Below are 6,746 nucleotides of genomic sequence, written 5' to 3'. Positions count from 1 at the left end.
GAGAAGCTGACCATAGGAGATTACATTTGTATTCATGTCGGGACAAAATTAGCCTTTGATTCTACTACATGGACTTGAAGAGTAGAGCTTATATGTAGTTCATCCATTTCTAATATCCTCATATCTGTTGGAGTAAAACCAAAAATCTCTTCTCCTAATAATTAAAATTTGCTTAATGTTTTATGTTTTACTGAACATTTGTATTTAGAATATTTCATTTGGTTCTCAAGACCACCCCATGAGGTAGATACAGGTCATTGTTATTATTCTTATTATTTGCTCAGGAAATTGACATAAAGAGAGATTACATGACTTGCTTTAGGTCACCTCTCTAGGTATGTGGATAATGCTAGATCCACTTACTCAATCACACTTTCTTGTCATGTCACTCACTCTGGAAGGATGGCATTTTATTGGTGCAGAATGCACAGACAAGCACACTAATTCAAGCATGGATTCTGAACATCAGTGGAGTTCATGTCTTCTAGACTTTCTGTGAGGATAAAATGAGGTAATACATGTAAACATGTGAAGAACAGAGCTTGGCATAAGAAAGGTACTCAGTACTGATATGTTTCTCTCCAAATTCTATGGCTACAAGAAGGTACCCTGGTTATTCTCCTAGAGGCAGAAAAGACTGGGTCTATGCTCATGGAGACCTGGAAGCATCTTGTGCACAATTGGAAAACTTAAGAACAGGCTCACGTAGAGATCTTCCTGCTTTGTCAGTGGTCAGGACGTCTCAATGAGGCATCCTTCCCAGGCTAGGTTTTAAACTGTTTCCCCTTGCACCACTCACTCATCAAAATGAACAGGTGCGAGAGCTTGAGGAAAGCACAGTTAAGCACACGTTTGGATCTGTAGCCACTCCCTACTCGACAGCATCCGTGGAAAGCTTGGCAAACAGGAAGACGTCCCACCCAGCCCTGGAAGTCTCAGGGGAGGCGCCGAGGCCGCAGCACATGGCTCTGGATTTCCTCCCACCCTCATCTCCCAAGCATGGACCTAACCTGAATAAATAGAGGGGGAGGAAAACAGGAAACAGTAAAATAGTTCAGTGGAAAGTAAACAGCAAAGGCACGGGCCTTCTCTCTGCCTATTAGGCTCTGTGGGAAGCTGAGAAAAGCAGAATCTATGAGGAAAGGCCCCTCTTGTGGTTTTGGTCTGTCTCCCCCTCTTTCCCCAGCCTGTGCATGGACATACGCTCACATAACCCTGCTTCCCCACTCCCTGTCCTTCCCCTGGAATAGTCCGATCCCGTGGAGGGTGTGCGGGACCTCAATACATTTATTCTAAATTAAACTATGGGTAGAATGCTATTTATCAACACTTTTCTACATTGTTCATCTCCCTCTTTGTTAAGCTTTTTACCAATGCTGTTGAACATGGAGTCAGTCAGTGATCCAATCATGTCCCTAAGTGAATCACTGTCATACAGGAAAAACTTTGGACCAGGGGTCTGGAGGTCTGGAGTGTTGTTCTAGCTCGGTCTCTGCCACCTGTGAAGTCAGATCATTCCTCTTAGCTTCAGTTTCCTTGTTTGTAAAATGACAGAGCGGGAATATATGATATCTAAGGAGAGAAAGCAAGACACCCTGTGTCCTTGTCTAAGGCCATGAGCATGCAGAGGCCCTGCAGCTACTATCAGATGTGTGGACTTTAACGAAGTAGGCATGATATTTACTTGTGGGAACATTCCTCTGTCCAAGAGATGGTCTGTGTCTGGGGCAGCCAATCGAGTGTCTCAGAGCTCCTAGAAGGCAGCCATGTGAAACGAGCAAAGTTAACCTTTAATTATTTTGGAAGTATAGCTGTAGGTCTTCTAACACTAATTTGAAAAGGACAATGAACCACTTTGGGGTGCTAGTGTGGGGTCCTACACATAACAAAACATACTTTCTGTAACATACATCTTCTGCTGCTTCTCCAGGTCTTAACCATTCGTGGAAATATTGCTTTTAATGGAGGAGAGAACTAGATAACTTCATTCTCACACTTACTTCTTACTCTGATCATGACAGTTATCCCAACTTTCCTTTGCACATGAGATTTGTTGAACATGACCTATGGGCTAAAGCGATCTACAACCTCAAGAAACATCTTGAAACCTTAGACCATCTCTGCTCTGGCACAGGGGCAAGGAGCTAGGACTATATGGCTGAATGCCTCCTAGAAGCTGACCAGATAGTCACAATCAAGGTCCCTGTGTCCTCACAGTGGGATAGTGACTCCTCACGCTTTGCCACGACTCTGGACCAGTGCATTTCCATTGCCGCACTCCTGACAGATGAAACTTGACTTTACATCAAAAAAGCTCTTTCCTGGGACCCCTCTTGGGCACTAATAGGTTTTTGGCCTGAGATTTACTGCATTATGGTTTCATGATGAAATTGGGGAAGGGGTGCTACGTTTTCAGAGGCTCTGTCAGTGCACAGCGGGACCCCTCCAGACAATGAGGTTACTGTGGAGAAGAGAGCCTGCTGGGGCAGATCCCAGGCGGTTTGATTTAGGAGGTGCACACATCTGCCAGGCACCGCAGAACCATCGTGATGTGCCAGAGGAATCCAGGTTTCAGGAGAGAGACTGAAGCACCGGATTCGCGGACTGGCTCCATAGGAGCATAGCCGGGGTTCTCATTTCCCTCCCGCTTTTAGGATATGAGTCCCTCAGTAGCTTGATGGTGACTTCAGTGTAGTCCCACCCTGCCTGTTGTTTCCAAAGCTGATTTTGACTTCCTATCCTCTCATTCCATCTTTACTAACCTGCTGAGGTTCCGGGCTCAGGACCCTGGGGACCATGTTTCCTTTGAACTTTTTGCTCTTGGACTGAGGTCAAACGGACACCTTCGTGACCTTGGAAATGCAACTATTGCCAAGTCCCTGTATCGCTTTGAAGTGAGTCACGATGCCATCAACATACTATCAGGATAGTCTTTGGAGCGTGGTATTATATTTGAAACAGAAGTGTATACTTACAAATTACTAACACTAGCACCCCAAAGAGGTTTGGGATGAGAGTAAGCCATCATCTTGTCCCACTCCTCATGCATCCCCTGGTCAATTAAATTACTGGAATTCATATTATTGAAAATTGCATTTCTGAGAGTGTAATTCTTTGCATATTGGTCTCCTCTCTAGAAAGCAACGTGAGCCAGGGATTATATCTTTCCATTTTTCTAAAAAAAAAAAAATCAACGTTCAGAAAGAGCCTGGCACATGGAATTTCTTTAACAAATATTTATCAATGAATGAATGAAATTTATGTATTCTGATTTGAGACATGACACCAAAGAAATATATAACCTTAGCCAAATTTCTTCATATCTATAAGCATCTAATTCTATGTCTCAAAAACAAAAGGACTTTTACTAAATGATTTTGGACGTTGCTTTTCACTCCAATATTCTAAGATACTTTTTCTTATTTCAAGATATCTGGGGTTCGGTTTTGTACAAATTACTATACAAGGGAAACAATAAAGTTGAAGTTATGGGCTTGTCTCAAGAAATATTTACAATAAGTTAAGTCAATGGCGTTCCTAAGGCCCATTAAGAACTTTAACATCTTTCTCTGTGGTGGGTGATACAAACTGCATTGTTAATTTATGCATTAATAATTCAGTGCCTAGGGCTAAAATTAGAGAGAGGGAAATATGAATACTGGCAGTGATTTTCCCCTCTGTCAAATATTAAAAATGAGTGAATGTGGTTAGGGATAGGTATAAATAGTCATTAAAGGGAAATACTAGATTAACATATTACCTTTTTTTTTTTTTTTTTTACTTGCCTTTAAGAAAGATCAGAAAAGAAGAGATTTTGAGTCAATTCTGAAGAAAGAAGAGGTGACAAATGAAGCACCCAAGAAAGAGGTGAAACATAGGAAAGACAGAGGCTGGTTCTCTCAGCTATTCTAACCCACTGCAGTCACCACTTGAAAAGAATTTTGAATAGAAGTAAAAAGGCTTTTATTGTACAAATCCTTTGTCTGAAGATAATAGAAAGCTACCCATGGGAATTCCAATAACCTTCCAAATATTTTTTGGAAGGATCCAGAAGTTTCCAGGATTAAAAAGAAGTGCAGGGGCTTCCCCAGTGGCGCAGCGGTTGAGAGTCCGCCTGCCGATGCAGGGGACACGGGTTCGTGCCCCGGTCCGGGAGGATCCCACATGCCGCGGAGCGCCTGGGCCCGTGAGCCATGGCCTCTGGGCCTGCGCGTCCGGAGCCTGTGCTCCGCAACGGGAGAGGCCACAGCAGTGAGAGGCCCGCGTAACGGAAAAAAAAAAAAAAAAAAAAAAAAAAAAAAAAAGAAGTGCAGGTAAGGCTTGATTTGTCCAGTCACTTTTTGCACCAAGTTCCTGCTCTGGAATGAGTCACGGGCCTCTACTTTCTCTCTCTCTCTCTTTTTTTTTTCTTTCTTAATTGCAGTATAGTTGACGTACCCTGTTGTGTTAGTTTCAGATGTACAGCAAAGCGATTCAGTTATACATCTATATATGTTTTCTTTCAGATTATTTTCCATATTCTCTTTCAGTCCCCACCTCTGCTGTCCCTTCCCTACGGGACCTTTCCCCATGTGTGGACACACCTTCCTTCTTGATTCATCAAGCATCACTAAGCCAATGCGATTGTGTGCAATAGACTTGGTGATATTTGGCGTGTAATGGAGAGCTCTGCGGGATAGTACAGACGCACATGTAACGTGAAGCCATGTTTTCAGCCTTCTTGCCGTAGAAAAGTTTTCAGAAATATCTTGGTCCTGCCAGTGGTTGGGACGGCTTTCACCATTGCTCTAGAACTGTCTCGTTTCCTCTCCTGCTCTCTATCTCAGGATCTCCATTCGCTTCTGAGGCATCAAAGAGAATATCGTGGAAGTTTTCTGGGTTGGATTTCCCTTAATCATTAGGCTTCTGTTACTTTTGCATAATCAGAAGAGTCCAGAGAGGCTGAGTGACCAGCATCCCCTCAATATTTTCTTTTCTAAATGGCATTTTCCTCTTGCTTAACATATGTATATATAACCCCTTATACTTGTCTTCATAATGATGTCATTTTTTTGTCATCCAAAGTGGCCTGAGTCATATTTTGGTACCAGTGGCCAGCATCTCCCACCCAAGCAGCTCTGAGCATACAAATATTCCCTTTGCCTCTCCAAATTTGACCGTATAGCAGTGTCACCTGAGGAACATTTTCTTTTCTTTTCTTTTTGTCATAAAATGTGGATATTTTATCCCAGCTCTGGGAAATGAAAAACAAAGAGGAGGAGAGAGCACATCCTTCCACACACTATTCTAATTTGGCTGACATTAATTCAGAAAAGCTAAAGCAAATATATATGTGCAAATGTATACATATTTATAGATACACATACATATTTTTTCAGATTTTAGTCTCATCTGTGTTCATTATTTATTTTTATTTTTTTTATAAATACCCTTAAAAGTCACCAAATGCATCCTAATACTTCTACCTCTGTGTCCTCATCTATCATTTAATATTGTTTGGATTGTATTCAATTTGTGTTTTAATCACTTATGTGATTTGTCTAACTGTACATTCAAAGATGTAAGGGAAAAACTTGGTTTAAATTATACTCTATGCGTCACAGTTACCCGTTACATGATTTTTTTCATCATTATTCACAACTTCACACATCTTGTGGTTCTCTACGCAGGCTATTTCAGCTTCTAGTGCTGTACGTATCTACATCTTCTGGATGAAACTGCCCGTGATCCATGAGCTTGGGGTCAGGCATAAACTGTGGAGCACCTGAGGTGGATTCTGGTTTGGTCTTTGTTTCGGAGCTGAGTTCTGTTGGCAAAGGCACCACTCAGGTTGTGAGTTGTTTTTGCAGGTATTTCTATTTCATCAGAGCTTCCTAGCTTAGTTTTTTTCTTTTGGTTCAGGAAATGACTCCTTTTTGTTGTTTTTTGTCCACAATGATTGAACTCCTTCGTAAATTTGCTGGCTTATAGCACATGCCTTTTTCCCAGTTACCTTTGCAATCATTACTGATTGAACAGGGTAGAGAACAGCTGCTCCTAAAGTGGCCAGTCCCAGTGCATAAGCAATTCTCTTAAACCTCGAACCTTTTCTCGCTGAAATGAAGGCTGCCAATCCTGAAACTGTAATCACTCCAATTTTCGGAAGAAAGTCTCGAGGTGGATTCTTCAAATAGACATATGCATCTTTTCCAAATTGTACTGTATCCATTATCCCATTTTTCACAAAGACATAAACACCCTGCACCAGCCAGTATAATGACCAGTTGTAGCGCGAATGGACGCAAAGCCCATTTGTAAATCACCGGGCTGTTCTTCAACGTATTTAGACTAGAGAGGTGGTGCAGTATATATGGGGAGCTGCTTTGGTTTCACTAGCTGCTCTTTGGACTCCTCTTCTTTGGCCACATGCACACTTACAGATGCACATATCAGACCTGCTGGCATGGTTGTCCGCTTTCCCATCCTAACAGCCGCCATAGCTTTGGCCCTCTCCGCCCAGGTATTCGCACGGAGAGTGGCTTGAGGAGCATTTTAAAAATGCATTATTTGGGGTACCATTTTAAGCCTAATAAGAAGGATTTGGGGAGGGGGGTTGATTGAGTTCAGAGCCCATGAGTCTGAAATTTGCAAACTCTTCACACATTATGCTTGGGTAGCTGGTCTCAGGACCGGCCATTCAGAGCTGCTCCCAGAAAGCACGATGGTCCGCTGTGAACAGTCCAGTTTCCTCTGTTCTTTCACTCTTT

The 6,746-nt window shown here is 42.4% G+C and overlaps 1 pseudogene; it reads right to left on the bottom strand.

Moving 5' to 3' along the window:
- Positions 1-5,675: 5,675 nt before the first annotated feature.
- On the bottom strand, positions 5,676-6,477 carry LOC103072175 (apolipoprotein O-like pseudogene; annotated as a pseudogene).
- Between the last annotated feature and the right edge of the window lie 269 nt (positions 6,478-6,746).

Source organism: Lipotes vexillifer, unplaced genomic scaffold, assembly GCF_000442215.2.
Source record: "Lipotes vexillifer unplaced genomic scaffold, Lipotes_vexillifer_v1.1 scaffold1166, whole genome shotgun sequence".
Lineage (NCBI taxonomy): Eukaryota > Metazoa > Chordata > Mammalia > Artiodactyla > Lipotidae > Lipotes > Lipotes vexillifer.
Note: the sequence above shows the minus strand (reverse complement) of the source record. Positions and strands in the feature narration are given on the sequence as shown.